This window comes from Spermophilus citellus (genome assembly GCF_964194105.1).
Source record: "Spermophilus citellus genome assembly, chromosome: X".
Classification (NCBI taxonomy): Eukaryota; Metazoa; Chordata; class Mammalia; order Rodentia; family Sciuridae; genus Spermophilus; species Spermophilus citellus.
In genome coordinates, this window is record NC_138190.1 from 66,996,366 (window position 1) to 67,010,681 (window position 14,316).

The window sequence follows — 14,316 nt, forward strand, 5'->3', positions numbered from 1 at the left end:
AGGTTCTGTTGACAACGAGCAGCAGCCCTTCCTACCACCATACTCCATTCCCTTCCTCCCACTTCTTCATCTTTTAAGTAAAGGCTTTACAATGGCTTATATTTCTGTGCAGCTAAAACTTTTCCCCTTTGTCTTGGGACGCTTCCTTTGTCAATTCCTAGTGTTTAAGTGGAGCATGTAGTGAGCATTTCTCGTGGTTTATGGTCCTCTTCCTATGCAGGCAAGTCCTCTCCTAGGACCACCCAGTTGACCACTTTTGGGTTTGCAAGGCCCTCCTTGGGTTATGACAGCTGAGTCTTTTGCCAAGCTTGCAAGAAGTTTCCAGCTCTCAGAGGAGCCCAAGGACAACGGATGTGCATTTACATTTCTTTATTTTGCTAAGCGCTTCTCTGCAGGGTGACAATGGGTTTTCCTGGCTTTTAAATTAAGCCTTTTGCCACTCACACCAGGTGTTTGTGCATAGGGGGATGGCTGGGGGGGGGGGGGGGAAGAATAGCCAATGAAACAAAAGAAGGGGTGGATGCTGCAGTGCCGCTGGAGACAGATAGATGGCAGCATGTCCCTAGTAATGGGGAACACATGTTGCCTGAAATTTCTGACCCGTGTCCAGTTTATTTTTGCCAAGATAGCCACTCTGTAGGAGAACCCTGGACAGGAGGTGAATTTGATTGGGATGTTTCAGTGAGGCAACACACTGAGGAGGCAGCACAATCACACAGACTCAAACACAAACGTGAAGGAGCAGTTTTTATTGTTAAATATTTTATTATTTTGAAATCCTAAAGAGAAGAGGGCAGCAGACCCTGCAGGACCATCAGTAAGAGTGCATTCTTGTGGGACATGCACACTCGAAAAGAAGGTGAGGTACAAGAGAGACAGAGATTGACCTAAGGCCAAAACATTTGTTGAAGTTCATGGTTTTTAATTCAGGCAAGTTTCCTGAGTGGAGCTAAGATTGGTAAATCATAGTAAGTAGACAGGAGCTCCCTGGAGGCCCACAGTGACTTGAGTAGGAGTTTCTTTGGCACATCTGCAGAGTTCTTGTGGGATGTGAACATGAGTGGATGAGTCAAATAGGTTGTATTGAACTGTAGCAAAGGGAGATGATTATTAGGAGATGGTCTATAAGGTAGATTTTTGGAATGGTCTTGTTGAAGAACTAAGAGGATAGGAGAAATGGAAGCTGTGTTAAGGGCATGTAAGCCCTGCTTCTAGTATGGGAAAGGTCAACTTAAATTTAAAATAGAAGCCAAAACCATCTAAAATTCTAAGAATTCACCAAATTTTTGCCATAGCAGCCGCACCATTTTTCACATCACTTGTGCACAAGAGTTCCAATTTATAAATCTAAGCGAATATGATCAATAGTTAATGAAATACCATGTAATTGCCCACTAGAGTGATTTTGTTACTGAAAGCTTAATCCTTATCCTGATGCCAATCCAATAGCAAGGACATCATTTTGAGAAAAAGGAAAAGGAAGTTTTATTGCTTTGCTAGCAAATGAGAGGCTGTGATTCTGTGCAAGAGGGCTTTTAGGGCTGGGGATGTGGCTCAAGTGGTAGCGCGCTTGCCTGGCATGCGTGCGGCCCGGGTTCGATCCTTAGCACCACATACCAACAAAGATGCTGTGTCCGCCGAGAACTAAAAAATAAATATTAAAAATTCCCTCTCTCTCTCTCTCTCTCTCTCTCTCTCTCTCTCCTCTCTCACTCTCTCTTTAAAAAAAAAAAAAAAAAAGAGGGCTTTTAAAGAGATGATTCAAAGGCTAAATTTCAAATGTTTTCTGTCCAAAGAGTTTTAATTCACTTGTTAATTTGGGAGATAGTCATTTCTGAGGTCTTCTGGTGGTAGCCCCAAAGTCTGGATTACTTTGTTTCTGGGGTGGGTGTGTGCCCCAAAATAAGTAATTCTTTATACAAAAAAAAAAAAAAAGAATCTTTATTTTTTAGTTATAGGTGGAGACAATATTTTATTTTTATGTGGTGCTGAGGATAGAACCTAGTCCCTCAAGCCTACGGAACACTCTACCTCTGAGCCACAACCCTAGCCCACAAGTAATTCTTTCTAGGATGGGGAAGAAAGTTAACCCTTTTCCTCTTGAGATTAGGAAGGAAGAGATATTAGGGAAGAAAAGGGAGTGAAACATGTCCTTTTAAAAAATAAAGTTGCCATAGCAGTGCAGCTGGTGCTATATGCAAAGCCTTTTAAAGTGGACCACCACCATTAGAGTTTGTATGTGTGTTTTGTTGTTTCGTGGTCTTGATGGAAGTTTAGGTTCAAATGAGTGTAATTTCACATGTGCTGCAGCCTGACCTGTGGGCCTATGGCTTTTCACATAGTATGTGAACTACAATTACTATTCACTCAGTTAATCCCAAAGGATTTTCTGGTAAGCATATTTTCTGTGGCCCCAGGTGGCTAGGCAGTATTATGACATCTAACAAAAGCCTGAGGCCAGGGGAAGCCACCCTCTATTCCTCTTATGGTCTATCAGAGGGTACATATTTTGCCTAAGTAGCCATGAAAAGTGTGGGTTGCTCTTTCTATTTCCAAGAGCATAGTGGGTATGAAGGGTCCCAGGCTTAGGGTTAGAGTTTCTGTTAACAACATAGCCAAGGAGGCAGCCAGTCATGCTGCTTCAATGGTGAAAAGACTAATTTGTGGGGTACTTAAATTAAATTTTAAATGGTTTCTAAGCAATGCAGTTTAGAAAACAAGGGTGCACTCAAAAGATCCCAGAAACCCGAACACAAAAGAGAAAAGGAAGAATGGTCTTATTACTTAAGAAGGAATATAGCAAATAAGCATTGGAGCCAGGCACAGAAGGGTACATCTGTGATCCCGGTGACAAGACTAGAGGATTACAAATTCAAGGCCAGCCTCAGCACTTCCTGAGGCCCTAAGCTACATAATGAGATCCTATCTCAAAATAAAAAGTAAAAAGGGCTGGGGATATACCTCACTGTTATTGCATCCTAGGTTCAATACCCATCTCCCCCATGACAGAAACATAAAATAAAAAATGAATATTGTACTTTAATTATTTACCTATTGTACTTAGAATGAGCTCCTTTTTTTTTTTTTTTTTTTAAGTTTAACCCAGAGGCACCTGACCACTGAGTCACATCCCACCCTTTTTTGTCTTTTATTTAGAGACAGGGTCTCACTGAGTTGCTTAACACGTTGCTAAGTTTCTGAGGCTGGCTTTTTGAACTCTTCCTGCGTCTGCTACTGGGATTATAGGCACCAGAGTGCCCTTCCTTAGCTCTTAAAAATGCTTATTATTTATTTATTTATTTATTGAGACAGAGTCTCCCTAAGTTGCTTAGGGTCTTACTAAATTGCTGAGGCTGGCCTTGAACTTGCATTCCTCTTCTCAGATCCCCAAGTTGCTGGGATTACAGGTGTGTTCCCCTGCACCTAGTGAACTCCCTTATTTTTATACCAGTTTATTGCCAAGCGTACACTTCAGTGGTTCCCAGCACACCCACCTGGCCATGTAGCCATCAACACTATCCAGTTGTAGAACACTTCCTTCACCAAAAAGATACTGTGTACCTATTATCAGTTAGTCCCAATCATCCCATTCATTCATTGCTTGGTAACCACTCATCTACTTTGTCTATGTGTTTGGGTATTCTGGACATTTTGTATAAACAGAATCAGTATGTGGCCTTTTTGTAACTATTTTCCATTGCATAATGTTTCCGAGGTTCATTTACAGTGTAGCATGTAACAGTACTACATTCTTTTTCTTTCTTTTCTTTTTTTTTTTTTAAACAATTTGTTAATGTTATGGTTTGGATATGAGGTGTGCCCCCCCAAAGCTCATGTGTGAGACAATGCAAGAAAGTTCAGAGAAGAAATGATTACTTGTGAGAGCCTTAATCCAATCAGTGCATTAATCCCCCCACCCCCCACCCCGCCAGGGATTAACTGAGTGGTAATTGAAGGCTGGTAGGGTGGCATTGGAGGCATAGGTTTGAGGGTATACATTTGTATCTGGCAAGTAGAGACCTGTCTGTTTTCTGATCATGATGTGAGTTGCTTCTCTCTACCACGCTCTTCCACCATGCTGTTCTGCGACCCTGAGGAATGGAGCCGGCCTTCTATGGACTAAGACCTCTGAAACTGAGCCATAAAATAAATTTTCCTCCTCTACAGTTGTGGTCAGGTCATTTAGTCACAGTAGCAAAAAAAGCTCACTAAAACAGTTAATTTATTACTTTTAAATGTTTAGACACATGGTTTATAGGCCTTTTAAAGACTTTTTATTGGTGCATTAGAGTTATATAATATTGGGATTCCTTTTTCATATACATGCTCACAATGTAACAATATAATTTGGACCATTTTAATTCATTCTAATTTATTACTGAATACTCACTTATGTTTTGTAGCAGTTAGGTGAAACATTCAAGTGTACATAATACCACTTGAAAGATTTTCTGCCATTCTTGAGGTCTATAGGTGTCTGGACATGTATCATCTGGTATCATTCTTTTTTTTTTTTTTTTTTTTTTTTTTAGAATTTGTTTTAAATAAGTGGACACAATATCTTTATTTTTATGTGTTGCTGAGGAAAGAACCCAGTGCTTCACGCATGTGAGGCAAGCAGTCTACCACTAAGCCACAATCTCAGCTCCTGTCTTTATGTTTAATTGACTGGGGTACCTGGTGATGTTCTGTCCAAAGGGCTTATAGCTTCAACCCTGTGGCCCTGTTGATGACATTCCAAGTAGCCTTTCTAATTGGCTTGTCTTGGCTCCATTCCTGCAGGTTTGGTCAGCGGATGTTGCACTTTAGGGTCAACAATGTCTTTACAACAACTACAACTTCCTTAGCTTCAGTTTTACCCTGGCCCTTAAAGTCAAATCTTTTTGCTCTGCTTTCTGCTCCTAATTATCAAAATAAATTTGGCTAAAAACTACCAGCAATATCCATGCCACCACCTGAATGCTATGCTGCCTAGACATTTCTTCCACCAGATAAAGGAGTCCATCACTTTTAAAATCAGCCTCACAGAAAGTCACAGGACATGACCAAAATGCAGACAACGTCTCAGCCAGAATGTTACACAAATGGCCTGTAGTACAATTGCCAAGAATATTCTCCTTTTCTTCTAAAACCTCATGAGCCCAGACTTTATTGTGCTCAGTTCTATTGCCATTCTGGTCTTCTGAGCTCCCAGCAGAACTGGCCATTAAGTTCCGCTAAAACATTTCCAGATTGCACTGCTAAGTATCTCAAAATTCCTCCCACCAATTTCAAAAAGCTCCAAAAGCTTCTGAACCATATGGTCAGGTTAGGCCCAGCAATGACTCCACTCTCAGTTACCAATTTCTGGTTTAGTCAGGTTTTTTTTGTTTTTTTTTGTTTTGTTTTTTTTTTTTGCTGCTCTGACTGAAAGATCTGACAATATCAACTTTATTTGTTTATTTATTTATTTAATATTTTTTAGTTGTACGTGGACACAATATCTTTTTATTATTTATTTTTATGTGATGCTGAGGATCAAACCTACTGCCTCACTCATGCTAGGCAAGTGCTCTACCACTGAGCTACAACTCCAGCCCCAAGAACAACTTTAGAGGAGAAAAAGTTTATTTGGGGGGCTCACAGTTTCAGAGTTTTCAATCCATAGTCAGCCAGCTCTATTCCTCAGGCCTTGGGGTGAAGCAGGACATAATGTCAGAAGATTGTGGTAGAGGGAAGCAGCTCACATGATGATTAGAAAGCAGAGAGAGGGAGAGAGACTCCACTAACTAGATACAAAATGTATGCCCCAAACGTGCACCCCCAATGACCCACCTCCTGCAGCTGCTCCGTACCCATCTTCAGTTACTACTCAGTTAATCCCTATCAGGGGATTAATTCACTGATTAGGTTAAGGCTCTCATAACACAATCATTTCTCCTCTAAACCTTCTTGTATTATCTCACACATGAGCTTTTGGGGGATAACTGACATCCAAACCATAATATTTACCAATGTAATTTTTTAAAATATTATTTTTAGTTGCAGAGGACACATATCTTTATTATACTTATTTGTTTTTATGTGGTGCTGAGGATCGAACCTCTGTGCCTCATGCATGCGAAGCAAGCACTCTAGTACTGAGCTACAACCCCATTCTCCAATGTAATTTTTTTTTACCTTTTATTTTTTTCCCTTCTATGTAGAGGATCTTGTCTTTTCTTACCCCCCGACCGCCTCCACTTTATCCCCTTTTCCTCTGTATCTTATACTGAAACCATAGTAGTTGTCTTTGCTGAAACTCAGTATGGACATTCTAAGTGGTTACAAGAAGAGTGGGGTAGGGCAGGTGCCCACTGTACTGTGTGTAGGCAGCATGTTTGTTCTCTGCCTTTTCAATATTATTACTTTTCGAAGTAGTGTTTGCTGAGAGAACTCTAATAGCCCCTCCTTGTCTTTTGTTTGAAGTATTAATTTCTTTACAATGTGTGTGTGTGTGTGTGTGTGTGTGTGTGTGTGTGTGTGTTTAAGTCCTCAATCCTTTTGTGTTTGTTTCTTTTGTGTTCTGGTTGGCCCAAGTGGCTCTGGGCATAGGTGGTGGCCTCTTTCTATAGTTTGTTCCAGTTCAGCTGTGAGGGGCCTGGATCTACTTCCAAGAGAGACAGGGGCCTTAAGAGTGTTTTGAACCTCCAGGTCCTTACATAAGTTCCTTGTTTTTCTGGAAAGGCAGAGTATACAACTGAGGTTCATGCATATTATTTGGGAATTTTATATTCCTGAATCAGCTGTGTGACATCCTGAGGGATCTTTGCATAAAGGTCACAAAGGCCCTCTTTCATCTGGGTCCTGTCCTGATAAGGGTAACTTGTATTCTTTTGATCAGTGGAGGTACAGATCCAAAAAAGAATCTGAACTCCTGAGCCCTAAGAAGAAAGAATAACCCTGAAGATGACATGTAGTCATGGGTTGTGATATATTGCTATCTTTTTAACCTAAAGCTGGATCTTAATGGCCTTGTGTGAGATTCTTAAAGGCTGAGAGTTAGCAAGTAGTCTCAATGTAAGAAATTAACTTTTTTTTTTTTTTTTTTTTTTTGTCTTTGGGACCAGGGATTGAACCCAGGGGTGTTTAACCACTGAGGTACATCCTTAGCATTTGAGACTGGGTCTCAAATTTGCTTAGAGTCTCACTAAGTTGCTGAGGCTGGCCTTGAACTTGCAATCCTCCAGCCAAGGCCTCCTGAGTCCTTGGAATTATAGGCATGCTCCAGGACACCTGGCTGAAATTCAACTTTTAAACTGCTTGGTCCCACTGCTCAAATCTACCTGCTACCTAACACCATTATAGTGACTCTGTGTTGATCACAACACAGGAGAACCTCCCGAGAGGGCTCTCTTTCCACTCCATAGGACAGACTGAGATGAGTCGAAAATAGCAGTGCAGTAGTTTATCCCATCACTTCTCAGTGCATCCTGTGTACACACCAATCCTGTCCTTAACAGTTGAGAAAAATCACACCTGAAGCACTTAAGAAGAGTCTTTTATAAGTTGACCTTGTCAGTATAACAAAGGGGTGCCCCCAGGAGTTTGAATCTGGATCTAGGCAAGTAACACAGCTCAGATCTGAACTTGTGGAGGATTCAAGTTTCAACTTCTGAATTTTCAGTGGAAATCTACAGCAACACCCAGACAGTGTCACAATGCAAAAGTGTAACACAGTGCAAAAGTGCAACATCCTGAGAATATGCCACAATCTGCTAGTACCTGCTTGCAATATTCATAAGAAAAGTCTTGGAACATACCATCCCACTGTGATGCTAAAGCACCCTCTTCCTTTGCACCACTTTTTCTGAAAATATAGATTTTATTACTTTTTAGGAATGATGATTCCAAGGAATGAGGAGATTATTGCCATTGAAAATCTTTTTTATTGTCACAGATCTCAAGAAGAGAGGACATGCCACCCAGTGAGGGAGCAGATGGGCAACCACTAAGGTCATCCACAACTCGAATGGAGAGGCAAGAGCTTTTATTTTCATCTGGAAGGAAAGGAATGGGCAAAGCCGAGTAAGAAGGATTCAGATTCCTTAGATTTAGTAATTTCAGCAGGCTCCAGCGCATAAGGGCTAGGTTGGTGATACCTGGACCTAGGGGCGTAAGGTAGGTGAACAGTGGCCCATAGTGTGAGAAGTCAATAAAGGAGGTAGCTGGAGTTGTAGGTCTGCAGTGGTTGCTGTGATATGACATCCACTATTACAGGCCAGTTGTTTACTTTCTCTGGGAACTGCTTAGCCCTGGAAAGGGACAATCCTCCAAGGTCAGCCCAGGCAGAGATATCAGACGTCAGAATACAGGAAAGAGGGCTGGGGATGTGGCTCAAGCGGTAGCACGCTCTCCTGGCATGCGTGCGGCCCGGGTTGGATCCTCAGCACCACATACAAACAAAGATGTTGTGTCTGCCAATAACTAAAAAATAAATATTAAAATTCTCTCTCTCTCTCTCTCTCTCTCTCTCTCTCTCTTTAAAGAAAAAAAAAAGAATACAGGAAAGACATGGTTCATACAATGGGCCCTGGGATGCTTTGACCTTTCATTAAGGAATTATTGGAGTGATGAGAGACAAAACCTTTATAGATTTACTCATGTTTCCTAGGCATGTCTCAACCCCATCAAGAGTATAATCCACATTAACCATGACAAGTATTTATATCCATGAGAACCCAGTAGTCAGCCTGTCATTATTGCTTTGATGGTGTTTAGCATGAGACCAAGGAGCAAGTTCTTGCGTAGGAAGCCCCAAGGCAACTATTGGCCATTATGAGTGGTCCAGAGATATTTCATTGCCAAAGCTTTTATTTTGACAGAGGTTTGCGGATTTTGTTGTTGTTTGTTTCTTTTCTTTCTTTTTTTTTTTTTTTTTTTTTTTGCATTGTGTGGAATCATTTTTTTTTATGTTTCCTTAGCCAATTCCTGTTGTTTAAGTGGTACCTGTTTGAGTATTTCTGGTGGTCCTTTTTATGCATCCATGTCCTCTTCTAGGACCACCCTCTTGACCAAATCAATTGGAATGCCTATTGATTTTAATTCATAAGTAAAATATGTAAATGAAGACCAGAATATGTTGTAACCAGTGGCCAAAAAGTGCTAAGAAAAGACATTGGGGATATATATTTGTGTGTGTGTGTGTGTGTGTGTGTGTGTGCGTGCATATATATATATATATATATTATATATATATTATATATATATATATATTATATATATATATATTTTTAATATTTATTTTTAGTTCTTGGCGGACACAACATCTTTGTTGGTATGTGGTGCTGAGGATCGAACCCGGGCCGCATGTATGCCAGGCGAGCGCGCTACCGCTTGAGCCACATCCCCAGCCCATATTATATTTATATATATATATATATATATATATATATATATATATATATATATATATGCTTACTTAATGAGTATTTCAGATAAATCATCATAGAAGAGAGAACCCTTAATGTGACATAGCTTTTCTGATGCTGCAACTAAAAGAACCCGACAAGAACAACTGTAGAAGAGGAAAAGGCTCAATGCATAGAAGGCTGGCTCTACTCCTTGGGACTCGGGATGAGGCAGAACATCATGGCAGAAGAGTGTGGCAGAGGGAAGCAGCTCACATCATGATCAGTAAGCCTAGAGAGATTCCCCTTGCCATGTTCAAATATATACCCCAAAGTCACAACCCCATTTCCCTCCTCCTTCACCCTACCACTTCAGTTATCACTCAGTTAATCCCTATCAGGGGATTAATTCACCAATTGGGTTATAACTCTCACAATCCAGTGATTTCTCCTCTGAACCTTCTTGCAGTGTCTCACACCCTAATCCTAACCCTAACCCTGAACCTAAACCTAATTCTAATTCTAACCCTAACCATAACAGATGTCATGCCTGGGTTCCTGGAAAAAGGTCCATGTTATCAAGATCTTATATGCTGAGGTTGTGGGTAACAACAAAGGTGCTCTTATATCATATCTATATAGCCTAGAAAAGGTGAGTTGTATCCCTTTGGAGATAGAGGCACCATGCAGCTTCAAAGCTGCAGGAATAGTCACTGAATGAAATAGTTTATCCAAATCTATCGTACAGTATATTTATTAGTGATAGAACAGATGTAGCCAGCAATTTTAATAATACTGAATTTTAGTTAGGAAGTCTTTGATAGATGGAAACAAAGCATTAAGTCGTAGTAAAGCATCATGAAGCACCTTTTATTTCCTTTCCTTATATATTTATTTGTTTCGTCTTTAAAAGAGATGAACTTGGTTAGTCAAATGTAGAACCAGCTGATATAATCTATCCTTATTAATTAAGCTTTGTATAATTAATTTTTTACTCAAAAGCCCTGCTTTGACTTCATACAAGTAGGAAAATTGAACTATTTGATATGAGTGTTGGGGGTATAGTTCAGTTGGTAGAATGCTTGCCTCACATGCACAAGGCCCTGGGTTCTAATACTAAGCACCACCAAAAGCAACAACAACAACAAAAAAGAGTTCTGGAGTATTTAGGGAATCCAGTTTTATCAAGGTAATTTGTAAGTGCCAAAACTTATTTCAATCTTAATATATTATTCACAATGTTGGACTATTTATGTCTAACAAAATATTTTTAATCAGTGACTATTATGATTATAGTAAATTTAGGAAAGGCAGGCGTAGCCATTTTTCTCTATTAAATTTAGTTACCTCTTTAAGATTGGAGGCTATAGCTGGGCACAGTGGTCCAGGACTGTAATCCCAGCAGTTTGGGTGGCTGAGGCAGGAGAATTCGAGTTCAAGGCCAGTCTCAGCAATTTAGACAGGGCCTAAGGAATTTAGCAAGACCCTATCTCAATATACAATATGAAAAAAGGGCTGGAGGATGTAGTTCAGTGATTAAGTACTCCTGAGTTCAATTCCCAGCACAAAAATAAAGAAAGAAAGAGAGAAAGAAAGAAAGAAAAAGAGATAGATAGATAGATAGATTGATTAGAGGTTCTTTTTGGTACCAGGGATTGAACTCAGGGGCACTCAACCACTGAGTCACATCCGCAGCCCTATTTTGTATTTTATTTAGAGACAGGGTCTTGCTGAGTTGCTTGGAACCTAGCTATTTCTGAGTCTGAGTCTGGCTTTGAACTCACAATCATCCTGCCTCAGCCTCCCAATTTGTTGAGATTACAGGTGTGTGCCACCACGCCAGGCAAAGCTATTTTTTTAAAATTTTCTTTAGATTTTTATCTACCTGCTGTTATTGTTATTAGTTTCTGTTTCTGAATGGAAAGGGGAATAGCAAGATGGAGAAGGGACCTGGTGACCCTGGGCAGCAGCCTTTCCTTAAGACATCTCCCCCACCAGCAAGACCTCAACTTCCTCAACTTTTAAGTAAGTCTTTAGAACGTTTTATATTTTTAGGCAGCTAAACAAATTTTTCCCCTTGTCTTTGGATGTTTCCTTAGCCAATTCCTGTTGTTTAGTGGTGCCTGTTTGAGCATTTCTGGTGGTCCTTTTTATGTAGCCATGTCCTCTTCTAGGACCACCCTCTTGACCAAATTTGGGTTTGCAGCAACCCCCAGTGTGCAATGATAGCTGAATCATTTGCTAAGGTCATTGGAAGTTCTTAGTACTGAAGAGAGACTAAGGACCAGGGATGCACATTTACATTTCTTTATTTTCCTAAAGACTTCTGGAAGAGGTGACAATGAAATAGTCCTGCCTTTTTAACTGAAGACCTTGCCACTGCACACCAGGTGTTGGCATATAGGGGGATAGGTGAGGGGATAAAACAAGAGAATGGGTAGAAGTTGCAGGGCCACTGCAGACAAATAGTTGGCAGCAAGTCCCCAGAGATGGGAACGCATTTCTACCAGGATAGCCACTCTTGTAGTAGAGCCCTGGAAATGAGGAGAATTTGAAAGTGTTATTTCAGTCGGGCAGGACACTGAAGAGGGGAAACAAAAAAGACTGAGGACAAAGCATCAACACACACACACACAATACACATGCACACACAGAACACACACACACACACAATACATATGCACACACAGAACACACACACGAAGTGAAAAGAATAGTTTTTATGACTTTGAAATCCTAAAGAGAGCTGCACCTCTTGCAGGAGCATCAAGATGAGTGCAGTTTTCTGGGACATGCACGCTCAACCATCCCATGGGGAGCAACAGAAATAGACAGAGGCCTAAATCCAAAGTCTTTATTTTAGTTAGGTCCCTGGTTTAACAGAGGCAGATTTCCTGAGTGAATCTGTAATTGTTTAAGGTATACAAGGCTATGTGTGGATGAGTCAAGTAGGTTGTATTGGAGATGGTTACTAGGAAATAGTTGTATAATGTAAATTTCAGTAAAAACTGGGAAGGGAAGAGAATTGAAAACTGTGCTAAGGGTATCTAAGCCCTATTTCTGGTATGGGCCAAATCAACTTAAACTTAAAATGAAGCCAAAACAATCTAAAATTATAAAAATTGGCCAACATATTGTTTTCCATAAGAGCTGCACCATTTTTCATTCGTAGCACCTATGCACAAGAATTCCAATATCTCAGTCAGGTGAGGTGGATGGCAACAATGAGGAAGGTTGAGACAGCCCAGTGTGAGCAACTTAGGGAGGCCCTGTCTGTAAATTAAAAATAAACAGGGCTTGGGGTGTAGCTCTGTGGTAAAGCACCCTGAGTTCAATCCACAGTACAAAAATAAAAATAAGATAGAATTCTAATTTCTCCAATTTTTATGAACAATTGTTATGTTTTTCTTCTCTCCTTCCTCTCTCTCTCTCTCTCTCTCTCTCTCTCTCTCTCTCTCCTTTTTTTTTTTGTTAGTGTACTTGTGTGTACGAGGCACCATGATGTGTGTGAGGCAAGATCTCATTGTCATTTTGTTTTGAATTTTCCTTAAAATGATTTTAGTATTCTTTATATTGAGTCTCTTCTCATGTGCCTGTTGACCTTGGGTGTATCTTTTTTTCAGAAACATGTATTCATGTCCTGTGTTGTTTTAATTTTTTTTTTTGTGATTCGTTTTTTTTTTTTTTTTGTACGTCCTTTTTAAAAATCAGTATTTTGTTGTTGTTTATTTGTAAAAGTTGTTTATGTCTTTGTATTTTCAGAGTTTGTCAAATATATAATTAGAAATATTTCCTTCCATTTTATAAGTTGTCCTTTCATTCTGTTATAACCATTGATTCACAAAAGTGAGACATTTTGATGTCAAACTGGATCATTTTTAGTTTTTTTTTTTTTTTTTTTTTTTAGAGGGACTGGTTCTTTATTTCAAAAAGACATTTGTCAATATTCAATATCAAAACAGTTGTGCTATTGTTTGTCTTTCTCCCAACTGGCCCCAAAGAGACCACAACAAAGGAGAATACATTTTAAGCCAATAAGCTGCAGGATGTACACCCAACAGACCTCACGAAACCTCACCTAAAAATGTGGGAATTGGGCTGGGAAAGAAACTTTGAAAGATCAGCACACTGCCAGCCCAGACTGCAGGACTCTCACAGCCAGACGAGGTGGCCAGGTACCCCACCCCAAAGATGCAGTTTCAAAATAATATAAAATTTAAAAAGTTGTGTACATAAGCTATTCAAGATTCTCCAGCACTGACTGATACAAAACACAATGAGATGGCACTTCTAGATACAGCAGCTTCAGACCTAGAAAAGGGTGATGAGATGAGTTCATATGGCTAAATCAGTGGCCAAAACATAATTTTCTTCCTTCCTTCCTTCCTTCCTTCCTTCCTTCCTTCCTTCCTTCCTTCCATTTCATTTCATTTCATTTCATTTCAAGCAAGCAGGAGAGCAATTAAGTGGTCACGCAAGATTAAGGGGCCCATGATCCATTCTGTGAACACTTGGGAAATGGGTAGAGATGGGAGAAAAATTTGGTCTCAGGGCTAAGAATATGGCTCAGTGGTAGAGCATTTGCCAAAGAAGCACGAGGCCCTGGGTTCAATCCCCAGCACCAGAAAAACAAAAAGTCTCAGAGGTCTCACCATGCTAATTTGGTCATTTCTGATGAAAAAAAGTAAAAAATAAGAATACAGTTGTCTAAAGATACCTTAAAGCTAAAAATAAAACAAAACCTGAATAGTAAGGTTTTTGTTTTTTGGCTAACTCCTCTTGGAATCACCTTTCTGGTTTGGCTAGTACTTTGCACAGAGCAATGAGGTTTGCCATAGTAGAGTCTTTCCCTGGGCTCTGTTTGGCTCTCAGTAAGGCAGGCCTATTCCTCTTTTCCTTCTCTATGGAGAGGGCAATAGGGATTAGGCTGGAAAGTTACCTTCCAAAA

General features: G+C 40.0%; 1 long non-coding RNA gene across 28 annotated transcripts in view; it reads left to right on the top strand.

Moving 5' to 3' along the window:
* The window catches only part of LOC308639171, a 247,633-nt gene that overhangs the window by 114,393 nt on the left and 118,924 nt on the right, over positions 1–14,316 (top strand). For 17 of the 28 annotated variants that reach the window (XR_014019991.1, XR_014019992.1, XR_014019995.1 and 14 more), the window contains 3 exons: positions 7,919–8,046; positions 9,520–9,654; positions 11,242–11,393. This is a non-coding gene — a long non-coding RNA (uncharacterized lncRNA). The remainder of the gene's footprint in view (positions 1–7,918; positions 8,047–9,519; positions 9,655–11,241; positions 11,394–14,316) is intronic. The other 11 variants (XR_014020005.1, XR_014020006.1, XR_014020007.1 and 8 more) reach the window with 4 other exon arrangements.